Source organism: Bos taurus, chromosome 1 (assembly GCF_002263795.3).
Source record: "Bos taurus isolate L1 Dominette 01449 registration number 42190680 breed Hereford chromosome 1, ARS-UCD2.0, whole genome shotgun sequence".
NCBI classification, from domain to species: Eukaryota; Metazoa; Chordata; class Mammalia; order Artiodactyla; family Bovidae; genus Bos; species Bos taurus.
In genome coordinates, this window is record NC_037328.1 from 91,062,960 (window position 1) to 91,085,873 (window position 22,914).

The window sequence follows — 22,914 nt, forward strand, 5'->3', positions numbered from 1 at the left end:
TGAGTTTGAGCAAGCTCTGGGAGTTGGTAATGGACAGAGAAGCCTGGTGTGCTGCAGTTCATGGGGTTGCAAAGAGTTGGACATGACTGAATGACTGAATAACAACAACAAAATAGTAAATATAATTAATTTGTTTTTCTGGGAAATAGGGTGGTATAATAAGTATGGCTTTAATGAAATTAACTCTTACTGGTTTGTTTCTATGTTTTATTCTTCATTCATGTGACAATTATCTACAAACTATTTACTGAAAGAATAATAATAGCTAAACTTTATTCTAAGTTCACTCTTTCTAGACATTGTTCTAAGTATATTTTTAATGAACTGACTCATTCTGTCCTCTTAAGAATCTGTGAGATCAGTATGCTTCTAATGTCATTTTTTGGTATGGAATCTGAAGCAGAAGAAAATAATTAGTTTTAAATCACATATATATTAAATGGCAGAGTCTGAATTCTGGCTGCAAATTTCACCACATCTTTATTATATAGGAGCAGTGATAGAGGATATACTTGTTATGATTTCAAAAGCTTAATCTCTAGAAAGAAGTTAAAAGTGTTTAAAGTATAGAATATTCAGTAGAAATTCTAAAGGAATATAGAACAAGCAAGGTCATGTCAAAGATGATGATGCCTTGAAGGGCCTCACCTTGGATCAGAAGTGAAAGTGAAAGTCAATCAGTCGTGTCTGACTCTTTGTGACTCCATGGACTATATGGTCTTTGGAATTTTTCAGGCCAGAATACTGGAGTGGGTATCCTTTCTTTTCTCCAGGGGATCTTCCCAACCCGCGGATCAAATCAACATCTCCCACATTGCAGGCAGATTCTTTACCAACTGAGCTATCAAGGATAGGTAAGGGAATGTCAGTAAATGCAGATGCATGGCAATTAAGCCAAAGAAAGGGTTAAATACTATGTTAGCATTGTGTAGCAATCATGATGGAAGCACAGGAGAGAAGGTAACCTGTCTTCCAACAGGTGCAGAGAATAGTAGAAAAAGATTTATTGGGCCTTGAAAGAAAATTAGATGATTCCAAGTAACAGAGGGCATATAGGACAAAGGGAAAAAGCCAAGAAAAGTGAGTACTAAGAAGAAATAAAAGGTCAAATGGAGCATGAGGTGGCCAGGCCTGTCTGAGAATAGCAGGGACTTCAATTTGCTGGCACATGAAAGATGGGGTGGATGTCCATTTCAGCATACAGCCTTAGCCTTTAGAAAAGAGGTTCATTAAGGAAAAGAGATGAAATGCTGTTTACTTTTCCTCAGTGAAAATCCTCAGCCAATCACAAACTATTTTTTATAAAAAGAAGCAAAGTGAAGTGAAATCGCTCAGTCGTGTCTGAGTCTTTGCGACCCCATGGACTGTTGCCTACCAGGCTTCTCTGCCCACGGGATTTTCCAGGCAAGGATACTGGAGTGGGTTGCCATTCCCTTCTCCAGGGGATCTTTCTGACCCAGGAATCGAACCTGGATCTCCTGCATTGCAGACAGACGCTTTAAGGGGTTTGTCAAAACATGAATCCTTAGTAATAGAGATTACTATGGATCACCCTCTATATTTTATTCAATCATTTATTCATTCATTCAGCCATTTAGTCTTTTCAAGCCACCTGGGATCACCTGTTAAGCTCAAGGCAGTCTTTATTTAATTAGTGCCCAGTTGTGCCTCCCTAGGTTGCAGAATAAATTAGCACACCTAGGTCACAATGTAGAGAATAAACTATTTATCCTTGGAAGTCAAATATAATTACCATCTCAGTACTTTCTATAAAGACATCTACCAGCCAATGACCCCTCAAGGTCAACTTGAGTGACTTGCTTTTCATGTGCTCATGACATGTCCTCCACCCCTTTCATAGTGCTTATCATGTTGTGTCAGGGTCAATTTTTGTGCATTTTCTCCCACTGTTTTGTGATTTCCCCAATAAAGAGCAGTGTATACTCTGAATCCTTGCATCCAGAACATGGAATAGTCTTTGACATATATCTGGCATCCAGTAACAGTGTGTTAAATTGAATCAAACTAAATTGATATTCCCATAGGTAGACGGTTTCAGTGTTTGGCACATCATAGGCACAATTAGTTTTTTAAATTAGTATTTTGAGTATAATTACTTATATTTTTAACCACATTATCTAAGCTGGAAACGAATCATTTGAGACAGTAGATAGGGGCAATTCAGGCTACAGAAATTATCTAATGGATTTTGCTGATAACATTAGAGGCTAGCAATTCCATTTCATAATTATATGAAGCTTAGAATGGAGTTGAATAAATACAGGGAATCATAACCTTAGGATACATAAGGAAATGAGCCAAGAGTCTGATAGAGAAATATATGTAGTTATGTTTTTTAAAAAAGAAATGGATACACTGAGAATCAAACCAAAGAAATGAAAAGCTTACTTCCAATTAGTAATACAACTCAGTATTCTGCATTACCTAATAAGACTTTGGGGTTAAGGGTAGGTAATTCTTAGAATGACTGAGCTATATTATAGTGTCATATAAATTCATTGAAGAAAGTGAAAGTAGAGTCTAGGGAAGAGGATGTAATCCTAGCAGTATATTAAGATACTAGACATTATACTCAAAATTATTACAAGGACTAAAGGCTAATATATGGGCTTTCCTGGTGGCTCTGGTGGTAAAGAATCTGCCTACCAATACAGGAGATGTATGTTCAATTCCTGGGTCAGGAAGATCCCCTGGAGAAGGAATTCTCCAGTATTCTTGTCTGGAAAATCCCAAGGGCAGAGAAGCCAGGTGGGATACAGTCCAGGGGGTCACAGAAGAGTAAGACAGGACTTAGTGACTAAATGACAGCAAAAGGCTGATATATTTGAGCCATAAGCGTTGATATCTCCAAGATTTAAGGAATGTTCATTGAAAGTAAAACAAAAAATGGCAAACTTAATATACTACTTGAATATTTAGACCAATCCTAACTCAAGTGTTGCAAATAATTTATAACAAATGAAGTAAGGTATGGCTAGAACCTCCCAGAATATTGTCACTCTTCGTTCTCTAAATGTCTGGTCATGGCTTCCCCAGATTTCCGTTGGAAGTCCAATAGATCCAGCTAACATCGACATAACATTTGCTGAAGTGAAATATTCTAACATGCTTGTTACTTTTCTCAGGATTTTCTCTATGATTTAATCCTGGAATGAAGAGAGACCCCTGCTTATGCTGAACCCTGAGCTTAGATAGCAGCAGGGACTCTGGGTGCAGTAGACTTGGGTATGGCATAAGCCTTCTTGGAGGCGGTTACCACTAACCCATCATAGAGCCACCAGAACTTACACAGGACTGGGGATACACACAACAGAACCTTGTGTGCACCAGGACCCAGGAGAAAGGAACAGTGATCTCACAAGAAACTGACTCAGACTTGCCAATGAGTGTCTAGGAGTCTCTGGTAGAGGCATGGGTCAGTGATGGCCTGCTGCAGGGTTGGGGGCACTGAGTGTAGCAGTGTGTACATCAGACCTTTTAAAGGAGGTCACCATTATCTTCATTACCTCCACCATAGTTTGGCCTCAGATCAAATAAAAAGGAGGGAACACAGCCCTGCCCCTCAACAGAAAATTGGATCAAAGATTTATTGAGTATGGTCCCACCAATCAGAACAAGACCCATTTTCCCCCTCAGTCAGTCTCTCCCATCAGGAAGCTTTCAGGAAGATTTCATAAGCCTCTGATCCTTCTCCATCAGAGGGCAGACAGATTGAAAACCACAATCACAGAAAACTAACCAATCTGATCACATGGACCACGGCCTTGTCTAACTCAATGAAACTGAGCCATGCCGTGTAGGGCCACCCAAGATGGATGGGTCATGGTGGAGAGTGACCACCGTGACAAAACGTAGTTCACTGGAGAAGGGAATGGCAAACCACTTTAGTATTCTTGCCTTGAGAACCGCATGAACAGTGTGAAAAGGCAAAAAGATAGGACACTGAAAGATGAACTCCCCAGGTTGGTAGGTGCCCAGTATGCTAATGGAGATCAATAGAGAACCAACTTCAGAAAGAATGAAGAGACAGAACCAAAGTAAAAACAACAGCAAATTGTGGATGTGACTGGTGATGGAAGTAAAGTCCAATGTTGTAAGACCAATATTGCATAGGAACCTGGAATGTTAGGTCCATGAATCAAGGCAAATTGGAAGTGGTCAAACAGGAGATGGCAAGAATGAATGTCGACATTTTAGAAAGCAGTGAACTCAAATGGACTGGAATGGGTGAATTTAACTCAGATGACCACTATATCTACTGTTGTGGGCAGGAATCCCTTAGAAGAAATGGCATAGCCATATTAGTCAACAAAACAGTCCAAAATATAGTACTTGGATGCAATCTTGAAAACGACAGAATGATCTCCATTCATTTCCAAGGCAAACCATTCAATATCACAGTAATCCAAGTCCATGCCCAGACCAATAATGCTGAAGAAACTGAAGCTGAATGGTTCTATGAAGACCTATAAGACCTTCTAGAATGAACATGCAAAAAAGATGTCATTTTCATTATAGGGGACTGGAATGCAAAAGTAGGAAGTCAAGAAATACTTGGCATAAATTTGGCCTTGGAGTACAGAATGAAGCAGGCAAAGGCTAACAGAGTTTTGCCAAGAGAATGCACCGGTCATAGCAAATACCCTCTTCCAACAACACAAGAGAAGATGCTGCACATGGACATCACCAGATGGTCAGATTGATTATATTCTTTGGAGCCAAAGATGGAGAAGCTCTATACAATCACCAAAAACAAGACTGGGAGCTGACTGTGGCTCAGATGATGAACTCATTATTGCCAAATTCAGACATAAATTGAAGAAAGTAAGGAAACCACTAGAACATTGAGGTATGACCTGAAACAAATCCCTTATGACTATACAGTGAAAGTGACAAAGAGAGTCAAGGGATTAGATCTGATGGACAGAGTGCCTGAAGAACTATGGACAGAGGTTCCTGACATTGTACAGGAGGCAGTGATCAAGACCCGTCCCCAAGAAAAAGAAATGCAAAAGGCAAAATAGTTGTCTGAGGAGGCCTTACAAATAGCTGAGAAAAGAAGACAAGTGAAAGATAAAGGACAAAAGAAAAGATATACCCATTTGAATGCAGAGTTCCAAAGAATAGCAAGGAGAGATAAGAAAGCCTTTATCAGCGATCAATGCAAATAAATAGAGGAAAACAATAGAATGGGAAAGACTAGAGATCTCTTCAAGAGAATTAGAGATGCCAAGGGAGCTTTTCATGCAAAGATGCGTTCGATAAAGGACAGAAATGGTATGGACCTAACAGAAGCAGATGATATTAAGAAGAGGTGGCAAGAATATACAGAAGAACTATACAAAAAAAGATCTTCATGACCCAGATAACCATGATGGTGTGATCACTCACCTAGAGCCAGACATCCTGGAAAGGGAAGTCAAATGGGCCTTAAGAAGCATCACTAGGAACAAAGCTAGTGGAGGTGATGGAATTCCAGTTGAACTATATCAAATCCTAAAAGATGATGCTGTGAAAGTGCTGCACTCAATATGCCAGCAAATTCGGAAAACTCAGCAGTGGCCACAGGACTGGAAGAGTTCAGTTTTTATTGCAATTTTAAAGAAAGGCAATGCCAAAGAATGCTCAGACTACTGTGCAATTGTACTCATCTCACATGCTAGCAAAGTAATGCTCAAGATTCTCCAAGCCAGTCTTCCACAGTCCATGAAGTGAGAAATTCCAGATGTTCAAGCTGGTTTTAGAAAAGGCAGAGGAACCAGAGATTAAATTGCCAACATCCGATGGATCATCAAAAAAGCAAGAGAGTTCTAGAAGATAATCTACTTCTGCTTTATTTATTATAACAAAGTCTTGGACTGTGTGGATCAGAATAAACTGTGGAAAATTCTTCAAGAGGTGGGAATACCAGACCACCTGTCCTGCCTCCTGAGAAATCTGCGTGCAGGACAAGAAGCAACTGGACATGGAACAACAGACTGGTTCCAAATAGGAAAAAGGAGTACGTCAAGGCTGTATGTTGTCACCCTGCTTATTTAACTTATATGCAGAGTACATCATGAGAAATGCTGGGCTGGTTGAAACATAAGCTGGAATCAACTTTGCTGGGAGAAATATCATTAACCCCAGATATGCAAATGATACCACCCTTATGACAGAAGGTGAAGAAGAACTAAAGAGCCTCTTGGTGAAAGTGAAAGAGGAGAGTGAAATAGTTGGCTTAAAACTCAACATTCATAAAACTAAGATCATGGCATCCGGTCCCGTCACTTCATGGCAATTAGATGGGGAAACAGTGAAAACAATGAGAGACTTTATTTTTTTAGGCTCCAAAATCACTGCAGATTGTGACTGCAGCCCTGAAATTAAAAGACAGTTACTCCATGGAAGAAAAGTTATGACCAACCTAGACAGCTTATTAAAAAGCAGACATTACTTTGCCAATAAAGGTTCCTCTAGTCAAAGCTATGGTTTTTCCAGTAGTCATGTATGGATGTGAGAGTTGGGCTATAAAGCAAGCTGAGCACTGAAGAATTGATGCTTTTGAATTGTGGTGTTGGAGAAGACTCTTGAGAGTCCCTGGATGGCAAGGAGATACAACCAGTCAATTCTAAAGGAAATCAGTCCCAAATATTCATTGGAAGGACCAATGCTAAAGCTAAAACTCCAATATTTTGGTGACCTAATGTGAAGAACTGACTCATTTGAAAAGACCCTTATGCCTGGAAAGATTGAAGGTGGAAGGAGAAGGGGATGACAGAGGATGAGACGATTGGATGGCATCACTGAATCAATGGACATGAGTTTGAGTAAACTCCAGGAGTTGGTGATGGACAGCGAGGCCTGGTATGCTGCAGTCCATGGGATTACAAAGAGTTGGACATGACTGAGAATGAGCTTGGACGTATACTTCTGAGTCCTGCAACTTACTAGATCTTTCATCTTGTGCAAGTTTTCAAAGTAGCTAAATATCAGCTTTCTTATATGAAAAAGAATGATGATAATGTCTTATACTGTAGTTATTAATGGATATCTGATATCTTAGTTTAAATACCAATTAAGCCTAATATTCTGGTATGTAGTAGGTGTTTCAGATACATATGATCTTTCTCCCTTCCTTATATGAGGGAACTGCCTTGAGATTGGGATTTACTCTTAAAACTCAAGGTTTATAAAGGTGTTATTCTCAAATGCTTAGGGTGACACTACTCCCACATTTTCTACGCATCTTAGGGTTGAGCTATCTTTTGTTACATTTCTCTTTGTACTTATCTTTTGGGAATGATGGAGTGAGTCTTAAGAAAATTCTCTCATATTGTTAAGCTTTCTTTCTGAATGATAAATGTGTTAGTTCTTCAGTCATGTCTAACTTTGCAATCCCATGGACTATAACCTGCGAGGCTGCCCTGTCCATGGAAATCTCCAGGCAAGAATACTGGATTGGGTAGTCATTCCCTTCTCCTGGGGATATTCCCAACCCAGGGATTGAACCCAGGTTTCCTGCATTGCAGGTGGATTCTTTATAGACTGACTCACCAGGGAAGCTGAATGATTTGCAGATGCTAGTAAAAATTAAAACTGAGTCACACTATTTTCAATTTGCAGAGGGGATCCTATAACTGGCAGCTAAGTTAAAACAAGAAAGTCTCTAGGTTCTATTTTTATTTCTCTCTAGGTCTGTATCTTGCTACTAAACCTGTGATGTTTTTAGAAAGTAGACTGAATCAGAAACAACAAAAACTCTAACTGCTACAAAATTTGACACTGGGTGTATGATGCTCACTTGCACTAGTGACCTAGAAGTGACAATTTTGTGTATGCGAAGAACTCTTTTTCTGTCATCAAACAGAAAATAAAATAATTCTACAGGTATGGATTCTTCTGAGTTTTGTTTTGTTAACCATCAAGGAACAGAAGATACAGAAGATAAATAGTGTGATTTGTTTCTTAGTTTTAAAAACACTGCAAAGCATATTAATTTGAATTTTTAATTTCAAATTTAATTTTAAAGAATCATTTTTAGGAACAGATAAATGATTATGCCAGGTCTAGTTCTTTCTTATCCGTATTCAATAAAGTCAATTTATAAGGCAGTCATTTAGCTATTACTGAATTGCTTTACTTAAGACATAAAATTCTTAACATTTAAAAAATTCAATTTCTTAACATGCCATTATGTTTAATCAGCTCTGGCTTTATTAACAATTTTAATAGTATGTTAAATAAATTTAAATTAAAAATTAATGATAAATTAATGAGAATTATTCTCATGAGTGAGGTTTCTGTCACATTTCTGAGTAAAAAAGAAGAGTGTGAGAATCATCTCACTTGACTTGGCAGCATAAAGATTATACAAGGAGCACTCATTTTAGATGAAGAAGACCCTAGTTCTTCTGCCTCTGCCATTACTGTCTGTTTGGTATTGGTCAAGTCATTTAAATTTTATAAAAGCAGCCATGTTAATTTCAGTGCTCTCTACCTCACATGATTTCTTATAAATATAAAAATATGAGCTATGGGAACACACTTTAATTTGTGTTCATCTTTGCATCCCCATGGACTGTAGTCCACCAGTCTCCCCTGTCCATGGGATTGTCCAGGCAAAAGTACTGGAGTGGGTTGCCATTTCCTTCTCCAGGGGATCTTTCCAACCCAGGGATCAAACGCAGGTCTCCTACATTGCTGGCAGATTCTTTACTGTCTGAGCTACCAGGGAAGCCCCTTTAATTTGTAATTGTATGTAAATATTAAGTAATTACTTTTGTGATTGTTTCCAAATATAGACTCAAATTACCTTTGTTTTTGTGTATTTTAACAATTGAATTTTTATTTCATAAATGGAAATCCAATAAGTTATCTGCAGAACATGATAGACTCATGGGCTCATTTGGTATATGCATTCGATTTATCTGTATCAATGTAGTCTTCACAGGGGTCATTAGTACTGTTTGCTGAAAAAAAGAGACTGTGAAATGTTATATAATACATAACCAACATTTTGTATCTATTTCTTTATTTTTCCTTTCTATTATCTATTTAACATTTACCTCTATTATGTATAAATGCAGTATTAATGATAGTATATAATACTGTATAATACAGTATTATAGCTCCTAGAGTTAATGGGATGGTGCTAAGAAAAAAACTAAACCTTTCAAATATTATACAGTGTAGTACTACTGCTATACTAACAGGAAGACACATTGACAAAATAATTTTATAGCATATAGAGTACTTGAATTTGGATTTTATAAACACTCAAAATGGGGAAATTGATACTCAAGAGAAGTTGTATCAATTACCTAGGGTCAATCAGTCAATTATTTGACAGGCATAGATTGATCATTTTTTAGTTATTTAGGAATAGTAATGTTGTAGCCACGTGTTCCGGGAAACAAACTCACTCAGAAGAACAACGCAGGTAGTGGGGTGCAGTTTATTACACCAGCGGGCCCAAAGCAGAGTCTCCTCTTAGCCAAGGATCCCAACCAATTTTTGTGAAAACCTTATATACCCTAAGTGTACATGTCCTTATATACCCTAAGTGTGCATGTCCAAACTCCTCCAAATTCCCTGAAACTAGTCTGAACAAAGGAAAAAAAAAAAAAAATGACACAACCAAAGTTAACCAGTGATTCATATTCCTCAAGCCTAGGTAGTTAACAGTGGACAATTATCAATAGGCCTGTGGTCATACCCCAATAAGCATAATAGAATGTATGATTCTATTTGGTTACACATATAATTAGGGTATTCTTTTAGGCCACAGAGAGCCCTCGGGCTTTTCCTTCCGGGGGCCTGGTTTTCTAGTTGGTATGTCGTTTCCATAGATACTGGGCTTATAGCTCAAAGTCCGCAGTCTGGCCCAAGATGGAGTCCTGCTTTCAAGATAGAGCCTGTTCTTTTTCTTCCTTCAGTAAAATCTCAGATATCCATTTATTCCTCTACTGCTGCTGCTGCTGCTGCTGCTAAGTCGCTTCAGTCGTGTCCGACTCTGTGTGACCCCGTAGACGGCAGCCCACCAGGCTCCCCCGTCCCTGGGATTCTCCAGGCAAGAACACTGGAGTGGGTTGCCATTTCCTTCTCCAATTCATGAAAGTGAAAAGTGAAAGTGAAGTCGCTCAGTCATGTCCAACTCTTAGCGACCCCATGGACATTCCTCTACTACAGACAGCCAATCTTAACTTGAGCTATTAACTTGATAAAAATCAGCAATAAACTGTACTACTAACAACAGGTGAATAACTTTAACTGAAAGGATGGGTTATCATTAACAGTAGTATCCTACCTTTTCAAGTCACATGTAGTACCATGTGGTACTTTGAAACTCATTGAGTTTCTCAATAAAAACTGTCTTGAGAACCTAGCAATTCACTAGTTTCTTTGGAAGACTTAAAGATAAGGTATCTTCCAATAGTATAATTTATCTGACTCAAAACAAGAAAATATATTAAAACTGATAAACTCACAATGGCATAATCTAAGTACCAAAGTAAATGATTCAGAAAAAAATACCATAGGATAGCATGGATAGATGTCTGCATTCTTTTTCTGTCAGGCACTTGAAGGAAGATATTCCTGTATATGCTTCTATCTGAGACTAAGCTAGATTTTTTAACAGATTACATCTTGTATAAAGTATATAGGAATTCCAGAAAGCCACTTCTAATTCATTTCTAACTTTCTTTCTCCCTTTATTCTTTATACAGAAGTGTATCTGGATTCCATTAGTGGAAACCACTGCCCTAGGAATCTAGTCATGTAGAATGAAAAGTTTGGAATAGTTTAATGAAGTAGACAGGTTCCCTAGTTGGCGCTAGTGGTAAAAAGCCCACCTGCAAATGCAAGAGATGTAAGAGACCAGGAAGATCTGCTGGAGGAGGGCAGGAGGCAGGCTATATATTATTTATATTTTAGGTGAGTTGGAAACAGTGAGTGAGACATTCTGCATACAAGTTCAGGTTTGCAAAATTATATGAATAATGAGGGTAAGTGTTAACTTGCCCAATATTGATTTCTTATAGGATGACCTCCAAAATGGACAGAGATGGCCTCACAGAGTGAAGAATATTTTGTGAGTTGAAAACATCTTATGAAAAATATACAAGTAAGTATATAAGGCAGTCAATTTGGTATTGACGGGTCACATCAGTGCTAAAAATCACTCATAAGTGTTTTAATCACACAGTCGTGTCTGACTCTTTGTGACCCCATAGACTATAGCCCACCAGGCTCCTCTGTCCATGGAATTCTCCTGGCATGAATACTGGAGTGGGTAGGCATGCCATGTCAAGTAGCCACAATCACAAAGCTTGGACTGAAGACTTTGATCAAGCCAGAGAAGGGATTGTTTACCCCAGCCATGAATGGTGCATTGGCATTAAAGTTATGAAAGTACTGAATTGTTAGGAGAAGATTCCTATCTAGATCCTGATTACCTCAGAGAAGGAGCTGGTTCTTCCCCTAACACTCAACCTGGCTGAATCATTGTATACAGCCACAGAGCAAAATAGACAACAGGAAACCATGCACTGCTCCTATCTCCCAGAGTTTTCTCCCAGTAAACATGGTTCGAGGACTATTTTTGGTATTGTCTACAACACCAACATTGTTTGTTTAACCAATAATGATTACAATGGTACATTTCAAGAATGGATGGGGAATCTTTTTAGAGCAGAGACTTCCTATTTGATTGCATAGAGAGAGAACTTTACGTATAAAGTGATGCAATGAGTCATTGTTTATTATGAAGTTAGCCTTCAGATACATATAAGAATGTTCTTGTAATGAACTCTCATGGTTGGACCTCACACACACACTTTATTCAACACCAAATTTTAAGATATGTAATTTTCCTTTCAGGACTTCCCAGGTGGCTCAGTAGTAAAGAATCTGCCTGCCAATGCAGGAGATGTGGGTTCAATCCGTGGGTTGGGAAGATCCCTTGGAGGAGGAAATGGCAACCCACTTCAGCATTCTTGCTTTGGAAATCCCATGGACAGAGGAGCCTGGCAGGCAACAGTCCATGGAGTTGCAAAAGAGTCAGATATAATTTACCAACACAGTAGCAACAACACAGATTTTCCTTTCAGTTGTAGGATTGGGGATGAAGGATATTTATGATGATATTCCCCTTTATAAGAGGTATGATTTTGAAGTTACTAAGTAATGTGTGCCCTGGCCTTTTCCTTCTCTCTTCTACAAATTTTGATGTAGAAATGTTAAAAATGCAGTTAATTAGAATGTAGATATATGTGTATGCATACAGATATGTCTATATAGATAAATATACTTGTCCCTCATTGAATTTTTAACTTAAATCATATTTTACATTTTTAAATCTTATTTGGTTAGTTTTGCACATTATTATTTATTTTTATTATATTTGTATATTTTAATTGATTGATGATTGCTTTATAATATTGGATTCATTTCTGTCATACATCAACATGAATTAACCATAGTACATTTGTACATATGTACATATTGTACATACATAACAACTGTACATATGTCTCCTCCCTCTTGAAACTCCCTTCCACCTCCCGCCCATCCCAACTCCCCTAGGTTATTACAGAGACCCAATTTGAGTTCCCTGAGTCATACAGCAAATTCCAATTGACTCTCTCTTTACATATGTTAGTGTATATGCTTCCATGCTACTCTCTTCATTCAGTTTCCTATTTTCTGCTTATACTTTCAAATTTATATTTTATTTCCCCAAATCAATTTAGTTCAGTTGCTCAGTCATGTCTGATTCTTTGCAACCCCATGAACTGCAGCACGCCTGGCTTCTCTGTCTATCACCAACTCCTGGAGCCTGCTCAAACTCTTATCCATCAAGTTGGTGATGCCATCCAACTATCTCATCCTCTGTTGTCCCCTTCTCCTCCTACCTTCAATCTTTCCCAGCATCAGGGTCTTTTCTAATGAGTCAGCTCTTTGAATCAGGTGGCCGAAGTATTGGAGCTTCAGCTTCAGCATCAGTCCTTCCAGTGAAAATTCAGGATTGGTTTCCTTTAGGATTGATTGGTTTGATTTCCTTGCAGTCCCAATACCACAGTGAAAAAATATCAATTCTTTGGGCCTCAGCTTTCTTTATGGTCCAACTCTCACATCCATACATGACTATTGAAAAAATAAAAATTTGACTAGAGAGACCTTTGTTGGCAATGTAATGTCTCTGCTTTTTAATATGCTGTCTAGGTAGGTCATAGCTTTTATTCCAAGGAGCAAGCATCTTTTAATATTATGACTGCAGTCACCATCTGTAGTGATTTTGGTGCCCAAGAAAACAAAGTCTGTCTGTTTCCATTGTTTCCCCATCTGTTTGCCAGGAAGTGATGGGACTGGATGCCGTTATCTTTGTTTTTTGAATGTTGAGTTTTAAGCCAACTTTTTCACTTTCCTCTTTCACTTCATCAAGAGGCTTTCATTTCCTCTTCACTTTCTGCCATAAGAGTGGTGTCATCTGCATATCTGAGGTTATTGATATTTTTCCGGGCAATATTCCTGCTTGTGCTTCTTTCATCCTGGCCTTTCACATGGTGTACTCTGCATATAAGCTAAATAATATTGATTTCCCTAATAGTAGTAAGCATAGTTTTAAAAAATATTTGTCTTTGTTGGCTAGCAGACATTTGGCCATGCCAAAAGTTCCTTGCAATTTGGTCCTACCCAAAATGTCCATGAGCATATTTAGTCTATGCCAAATGGCTTGAGATAGGACCGAATATCAAGGATTTTTGACATAGACCAAATTTGTTATGAATGTTTTGGACAGGACCAAACACCTTTCAAGGCTTTGTAGTCTCTGTAGGTCTAATTCTGTGTTTATCTAGACAGAATTTGTTTTGTTTTTCCATGGTATTTTGGACATATCTGACCTCATATTAAAGTGTATTAACAATTTGAAAGTTTTGAGAATTCACAAATTTGTGAATTTGGATTGCAAACTCGTGAAAGAACTGGCTCTCAGAGGTAGGTCTTTCCACCATTGCTTTCTTTACCAACAAAGTATATATATATATGTCTTTTAATTTCTTACTTATAAGTAAAAAATAACAAGTTTGTGAACAAAGACAACTGATGCATGAAAAGTATTCCACTCATCTATATTGGCTTCGATCATTAAGATTTACAGAATTTATGGACTATTTGCAAGTCAGGTAAATTTAGGTAAGATATTTTTTTCTATATTTTATTTGGCCAAAGTTCAGAGAAATTGAGGTAAAATTGCAAGATCTAATAATGAATAGGTTGGACGGGAAACAAGCCATAAACACCTGAATTGTCAAGTCAGAAATTACAAATATTAATAAATTGGCTATGGAGTATCATTAAAGCTTGTATAGTTTTTTGTTTTACTATTAGAGCAAAATAAGAACTCCTTCTAAGATTATTCTACCAACAATGAATTCAAATGTTTTAATTATTTATGCAAATATGTAGACAAGTAGATCACTAGAGTTCTATCATGATAAGTCAGATGAGAAAGAAAGAGTTTGAACAAAGATAGTAGTACCAAGAACAAATAGGAAGGGCCAGTCTGAGAATCATTGAAGGATTTGAATGAAAAGGACTTAGCAAATGATAGGATCAGAAAAGGGCAGAATTAGAGATATTATATTATAGTTAGCATCTATCATCAATAACAAACTATGGCTTTAATTGGTAAGCATCACCTGTACTGTTAACATTTATTATTGTAAGGTATAGTTCGGACGGAGGCAGAAAAAAAGGAGAAATGACCTCAATGGAAGTAGGTTACCTTTATTCAGGCAAGGAGGGGTGACAGTTGGCCTAAGGACCAGGCTGAGCACAAGAGGAATCAGGGAGGCTTCATATTTAAAGGGAGGTTTGTGGAAGCGATAAGGGAAACATTAGTCAGGTAGGGAAGTTTTGGGTATTCTTTAGTTGAGATGGCATTTGTAGTTGGGTAGAGGGTGATAAGTCCTCTGGACAGGGGGTGATAAGTCACCTGGGCAGGGGGTGATAAGTCCCTGATAGATACAAACAGTCTGGAGCATCAGGGCGGGACCTAAAGTTAGGTTTTGTTTTCTCCCACGTTAGATGATTCAGCAAGGGCATTTGAGACTGTTGTTTTCTTTTCTAGGCCCAAAGACTCCTTCAATTATCAACTCATCAAGATTAAAGGTAACTAGGGAAGACTAAGTGATAACAGAATAGCAGTTATTTTGAAGAAATTAATTACTTTTAAAGGCTTGGAGTAGAAAACATCAAGATCTATTTTCTATTTTCCAATCTCACACAATATATTGTGTGTGTGTGTGTGTGTGTGTGTGTGTGTATAAAATCAGCATGAAGATAAATGCAGTCCCAATTTGATGTTTATTCCTTTTACTTAATCACTAATTTGTTAGCAAGCACCAAATGTATATAAACATTATGAAATATAGGGTAAGGAACTACATGTTGCTGCTGCTAAGTCGCTTCAGTCGTGTCTGACTCTGTGAGACCCCATAGACGGAAGCCCACCAGGGCCCGCCGTCCCTGGGATTCTCCAGGCAAGAACACTGGAGTGGGTTGCCATTTCCTTCTAGTCAAAACAAATTTCCTCAATTGAATTGCAAAATTTTGAATTACCATTATGATTCTTTCTACTTCCACTTAACAAGCAAAGATAATATTTGGACATATCAAAGATTAGAACTTCTTAACAGGATAAATGGGAGGAAAAAAATTAAAAACCCTAAAGTTTCTCCCTACCTAGCAAAACAGCTGCTGCTCCTGACTGCTTCAATTTATGGTTGAATAAAACTTAAATACATGTTACCCTGAATAAAATTTTTCAGTTACATAAAATGAATAGACCATGATGACAGAATTAACTTCTGATACGAACCACACTGATACATAGATAAAATAAATTATTTGTATTATATTATTGTCTTTCATTCATATTTTAAGACAGAGTCCACATATCAGCAATATTAGAAGCTGAATATTTTTAATACCAACTTTTAATTATGTGATAATTAAGTTAATCAGAGTGGTAACACACATGTATCCTTAATATGACTGGAAGTAACAGATTGACTACATATACAGACTTACATATACACACACACATCCTTTTTGCCTTTGTTTTCTCTTTTGCGTTTAGCTATCATATGGCTTGTGACAACCTAGGAAAAGTGAAATGATTTTTCCTACTAACTGCAAAGACAGTAATATTTATTAAATGTGAATCAGATATATTTAATATTTGCATGTTATATGAAAACTCTTCTTTGCTCTACAACTTCAGCCTGTGACTTAACCTCTTATTTTTAAGTGTAGAATTCTGTCCTATTTCAATAAATTCAGTCTAGCAGTTGTATGTCCTAATACTTTTAGTAAAATTACTGTTACTGCTATTTTAATGACAACATGTCTTGGTGTATTCCTCCTTGGTTTCATCCTGGATGGGACTTTCTGTGCTTCCTGGACTTGGGTAATTGTTTTCTTTCCCAGGTTTAGGAAGTTTTCAGCTATTATTTTTTTCTAATAAACCATGATATATACGTATACAACTTATATGTAAACCGAAGTACTACTTCAAAGAAACATTTTCAATATTTTAATAATTCTAGGAAAAGAGGTCATTTAAACTTGGCATTCTGGATAATTCCTTCAGTCAATTTGAAGTTAATGGCATAAGGTTTTTCAGTAAAGCTTATATTGTCATCTTATATAAAACAAATGGTCAGCAGTGGGATTAGCTGCTCACGAACCTCCTACAAAGGCATTTTTCTCACCTCTACCACAGTCCTGAGGCCCCTGATTTAATGCCTTCTTAGATGTGCTCCAATTCCAGCATCAACCATTCTCCACATGCCACTCCCAATACCTCCTCTAACACAGAGCAAGGTGAGAAATACAGGCTTTCTATGATTCCCAAAAGTCAACCTACTCCAGCCTACTGATGGGTGTGGCTGTGTTTCTCACATAGTTAACAGTTTGGCCAGAGGGTCTCAGCACTAACACCTGCAGGCTGTTGGGCAGGGCTAGGCACCCACTTCTGGCTTCCAGATATGGCTGCTTCCAGACATGGGTGCTGCCAGTATCTCTGTCCCTGGGTGAGCTCCAGCCTTTCCTCACCTCTGTGAGAGACTCTCCAAAACCAGCAGATGGGTCTGGCTCAGGCTTCTATCAAATTATTGCTTTTGCCCTGGGTCCCAATGTGCTTGAGATTGTGTGTGTGCCCTTTAAGAATGGGGTCTCTGTTTCCTGAAGAGCCTCTGGGACTCCTGATATTAAGCCCCACAGACCTTCAAAGCCAAATGCTCTTGGGGCTCATCTTCCTGGGCTCAAGAGCCTGACATAGGTTCCAAACTTGTACTCCTGTTATTCTCTAGTTTATGGGTCACTCACCTGGGGATAGGAGACTTGATTATATCACAAGTCTACCTCTGTTATCCATCTAATTGTGGTTCCTCTTTATGTTTTTCGTGGTAGATACTTCTGGTAGACCTCGGTCTTTTTTCGTAAGGTGGTTATTCTGCAAGATAGTTATGGTTTTGGCATACTCATAAGAGGAAATGGTTTCAAAGTCATTCTTTGCCATCTTGGCTCAGTCTCTAGTTGCTGTCCAATTTGTAATTTCAACCTCAGAATTTTCTCTCCTACTGGATATTTTCCTTGATTTTGTTGCTGCTTTCTTGAGTGAAGGCCTATGTAAGGAAAGAAAATTTGTGAAGCTAGATATTGTTTGGGTTCTTCCCACCTTTTGGTCTCAAGTATTGTTGGTATAAACATCTTATCTGAGGGGTGACATTGGAGTAAGAGACTTGCCAGTGTCTTTCTTCCATTTGGTACAAATAACAGTTGTCTGGGAATTTTGGCATACCTTATCCGTGTGGTTTTCTTGGGAAGAATCCAATTTCACTTCACCAGTCCATAAAGGATCCACAGGAGACAAACACATTTCCCTTCATCCCCTGCCAGTACTTGCCCATGCCTCACCACCTTGCTGGCTGCAGTTATCAGACTTGGATAAGTAAGCACCAAGATAAAACAAATGTTTCTTCCTCAACTGTGTGCTCCCACTTCAAGAGCCCACAGGATCCAGCTGAGCACTCCTGTGCAAACACCCATTTCAAAACTAGCACATAGGTGACTCCATAATTTTCCTTCTATGCAAAATATACTGTGACTTTTTGATAGTCAGCAAAGGGTAGTTTGGCAAGTCTCAAGCTTAAGAAATGCCTGGGTGAGAAAACTGAGGACAAGTTCTACAGCTCTTCTTTCAGATTTCCCTAAATTGTCAGGGGATATATATTGAGTATGTTTCATTACATTGTATTGCAGAACTGAGAAACAGGTTAGATACAATGCATATTAATCCACCAGAAGAGCTCATCTGTCTCATTGAACATTCTATGGTACCATTTCACTGCAAATAGGTTGAAAACAATTCAGTTTTTCAATCAAATGCCACTGTTGTTAATGTTGTTCTTGTAGGAAACCTGCAGTGATTTGACTGGTAAAGAGTATGAAGAAGAAGAAGAAAAAAAAACTGGCGGTCTTATTTAACATGTAGCACCATGTTGCAAATGCTTTTGAAATCAGTGTATATTCAGCTACATTCTGTCTTTATGTGATGTATGATTATATTAAAATTATTCCCTATTACCTTAATATATCATTACATTTCTGCAGTACAAATTATTACTATGATTTTTGAAAACCTGCACTTTATATTAGTTAAGAAGATATAGCCATCAGTTGCCCAGTTTTCTTGCTTAAACGTATTTCAAAGTTCATTCTGGGTGCTGGCCAAGTTATTTTCAAGATTCTGATTATTAGCTCATATTTGAATTTATATTACCCTTCAAACTGACCTTTGCCATAAGAAGCAGCTCTGATTTGGAAAAGTGTAGTTTGTTAAATCTCATTTTTTATTTAATATCTCAAATAACTATAGCTTTCTACAAATTGCTGATCTTACTTTTAGAAAGAAATATAAACGTTTCAAAGTCACTTTGGGAACTTTAAAAGAATAATTTTATAATTTTCCATTTAAAATTTAAAATACTCAAAGTTCACACTGTGACATATACAACTTTTGTGTCACTTTAAAGCTCCTATAAACATTTTGTCAAGCTCATAATATATACCATGATAGATACATGTGTAGCTTAATATATTAATCAATTAAATCAGTAATTCAGAGAAATATTTTTAGTACTTTAATTTTCACATTTAGTCAATTCAAAATTAATATAAGATTTGTCATTTAAAAATATATATTGTCATCTTATGTAAAACAAATGGCCAATAATGGAATTAGCTGTTCTTGTATTTCTTACAAAGGCCTTTTTTCCCACCTCTGTCACAGCCCTGAAGTCCCTGATTTAAATACCTCCATAACTCCAATTCTGACATCAGCCATCCTCCACATGCAACTCCTGTTACCACTCCTGTCACATAACAAGATGAGAAATATGGAGTCTGTTGGATTTTGATAGTCATAGAAACTTGGAGTTTAGGTCTTATCAATTAAGTGAAAGTGAAATTGAAAGTCACTCAGTTGTGTCCAACTCTTTGTGACCCCATGGACTATACAGGCCTTGGAATTCTCCAGGCCAGAATACTGGAGTGGGTAGCCTTTCCCTTCTCCAGGGGATCTTCCCAACCTAGGGATCAAACCCAGGCCTCCCGCATTGCAGGTGGATTTTTTACCAGCTGAGCCACAAGGGAAGCCCAAAAATACAGGAGTGGGTAGCATATTCCTTCTCCAGTGGATCTTCCCAACCTAGGAATGGAACCGGGGTCTTTACCAACTGAGCCACCAGGTCTTATCAATATTGGCTGTAAATCAGAATTATAGTGCACTGTCTGAAAAATCATCCAAAATTGTAAAATAAGGCAAAAAGTAAATGATATGTCATTTAAAAGTTATACTAAGGCAAAGAGACTGAAAATAATTTAGGGAGATATCCCTTAGAGGAGGGCATGGCAACCCACTCCTGTATTCTTGCCAGGAGAATCCCATGTTCAGAGGAGCCTGGCAGGCTACGGGTCCATTGGGTGGCATAGAGCTGGATATGACTGAAGCGATTGAGTACTACAACTACTTAATTTGATTCATCATTTACCACTGATTAAACTATCAGACATGTGGAAGTTACAAGTTAGCTTGTAGACTTTTGTCCAGTAGAGATATAAATAATTTCTGTTCTGTGGAATACTGTAACTACAAAGATTTTGTTTCATAGCCCTGCTGGATAGTAACTAATTGTATCACCTACTCAGTGAAAGTAACATCCTGTAAATAGACTAGCCTCTCAGAGTCAGTCATATTTTCTTTTTACTAAACTCTCATGAATTAATGAGTTAAATAATAATGAGTTAAATAATATTTTAGCATTTTTTTCTATATTTGCTTGAGAATCGTTAGGTTAAGCTATTTAAAATATATACTTTAAGCTATTTTAAATATGTAGTTTCAGTTCAGTTCAGTTGCTCAGTCGTATCCGACTCTTTGCAACCCCATAAATCGCAGCACGCCAGGCCTCCCTGTCCATCACCAACTCCCGGAGTTCACTCAGACTCACGTCCATTGAGTCAGTGATGCCATCCAGCCATCTCATCCTCTGTCCTCCCCTTCTCCTTCTGCTCCCAATCCCTCCCATATCAGAGTCTTTTCCAATGAGTCAACTCTTCACATGAGGTGGCCAAAGTACTGGAGTTTCAGCTTTAGCATCATTCCTTCCAAAGAAATCCCAGGGCTGATCTGCTTCAGAATGGACTGGTTGGATCTCCTTGCAGTCCAAGGGACTCTCAAGAGTCTTCTCCAACACCACAGTTCAAAACCATCAATTCTTTGGCGTTCAGCCTTCTTCACAGTCCAACTCTCACATCCATACATTACCACAGGAAAAACCATAGCCCTGACTAGACAGAACTTTGTTGGCAAAGTAATGTCTCTGCTTTTGAATATGCTATCTAGATTGGACATAACTTTCCTTCCAAGGAGTAAGCGTCTTTTAATTTCATGGCTGCAGTCACCATCTGCAGTGATTTTGGAGCCCAAAACAATAAAGTCTGACACTGTTTCCACTGTTTCCCCATCTATTTCCCATGAAGTGATGGGACTGGATGCCATGATCTTTGTTTTCTGAATGCTGAGCTTGTAGTTGAAGCTATTTTAAATATGAAGCTTTTGAAATATGTGGATATCTGAGCCATATTTTAGGTTTCCTGTTTGGAGACTAGTACACCAGAGTTCATGTATTTTCTAGGGAAATATTAAGGAAAAATCATCAATGTGGCAAAGTCTATCCCTGTTGTGTTCTGTGCTCTACCTGTACCTAGTTGATGCTTCAGCCTTTTTAAAGGCTCCAGGTAGTATGCCTCCCCTCATCTTAGAGACCATCCAAAGACTACTTTCTGTTAGTCTTCTCCGATGCCCAGCAAATGCAGCTCAGAAAGTACTAGTTACCTTCCTCTTGCAATCTGATATTTTATTCACATTTGTATTGTATTGCAAATTTAGGGCATGTTTCACTTTCATTTAACTATCATCACTCCAAAAGAGGACCTATCTTAGTCATTTGTGTTTAGATGTCTCCTAATTCACTGGCAAGAAGAGAATGTGTACACAATGAAAGTATGCTAACACAGTAACCCAAAAATGAATGAAAAATGAAAGAGTATCTTAACAACAGAAGGGAAATTGTCATACTAGCACTAAAGCAAATAAGTCAACCTGATAAAAAGAGAGTAGAGGTTGTATTGTAAGCATGTAGGATGGAAAAGATTGGCACAATGATTGGCCAAATCAGGAGTGACTTTGCATATAGGATTATTAAAAGTTTTCAATTAGAAGAACTGACTTTAGTATCTTTATGTAAGTTCCAAATGCTTCGCTTTGTGAAAATATAAAAGCTTTAATCCAAGTAAATTGTTTAATGGTCTAAAACTTCACCCAAGTCAACATATTGTATACTGTTTTGTTGCCTAACATTATCTACAAACCTTAAAACATGTACAAATAAACAGCAACTGTGTTCCTTTTGAGATTTATTGAGAAAATAATTTTCAGCTATACTACACTTTGGATTGTATGAAGAACTTCATTTCTCAGTTTAACTCCTAATATGGAATAAAAAGTCCTTTTTTTCAATCCTTCCCTTGAGGGAATATTTCAGATTCACTGAAGAAGTAGGAGATAAAAGAAGCAGACAACTTTTTGTAGAATTTTTTCAAAGGGAAATTTATTTTTGAAAGTATGAAGGTTTTTTTTCTTTAAGTTCATGTGAATTGTATTCCCTTTCTGTGTCAGAATCCTGACCTGCTCCTGTGTTGTGCCTTACTTTTTTTCCCCAGCCCTTTCTGCTTTCCTTTCATCTTTCTCCTTGTTAAGCTGTGTCTTCTGTGCAGGATTAGACCTGAAGGTTTTAACATTTTATTTTAGTTTTTCTTAAATCAAGTGGGGTTGCAATCAGGTACCTGTTTGGAGAGGTAAGGAATAAAAGAAAGGAGTAAAGGGGAGGCCATGCTGGGAAGAAAGACCAAAATAGGAGCAAAGAGAAGGCGAAGCCCTGCTAGCAATTAACACAGTGTGTCCTTTTCACTTTAGGATCTAGAGAAATATTTGGTGAAATAAAGGAAATGACTCATAAGCTACCTCTGAACTTTTTATTCACCTACTTTTTTTTTGGCATGAAAAATATCTCACTTAATGGGATGACTACATTTAGAGATTTGAGACTGCTTTAGAAGTAATAAAGGCCTAGACCAAAGCTTTTAGAAATAACTGGAAAGAACAATAACAGTAACAACAAAAAAAACAACCAAACTTCTGGAAAATTCAATAGTGAGCTCCAATTAGATAAATCTTCAAAAGTTTATTTCTTTAAACTGTTATAATAGACAAGTAAATAT

At 37.7% G+C, this 22,914-nt stretch overlaps 1 pseudogene; it reads left to right on the top strand.

Annotated features, from left to right (window-relative positions):
- LOC100137929 (E3 ubiquitin-protein ligase RNF135-like) overlaps positions 1-22,914 on the top strand; it is a 122,057-nt pseudogene that overhangs the window by 20,988 nt on the left and 78,155 nt on the right.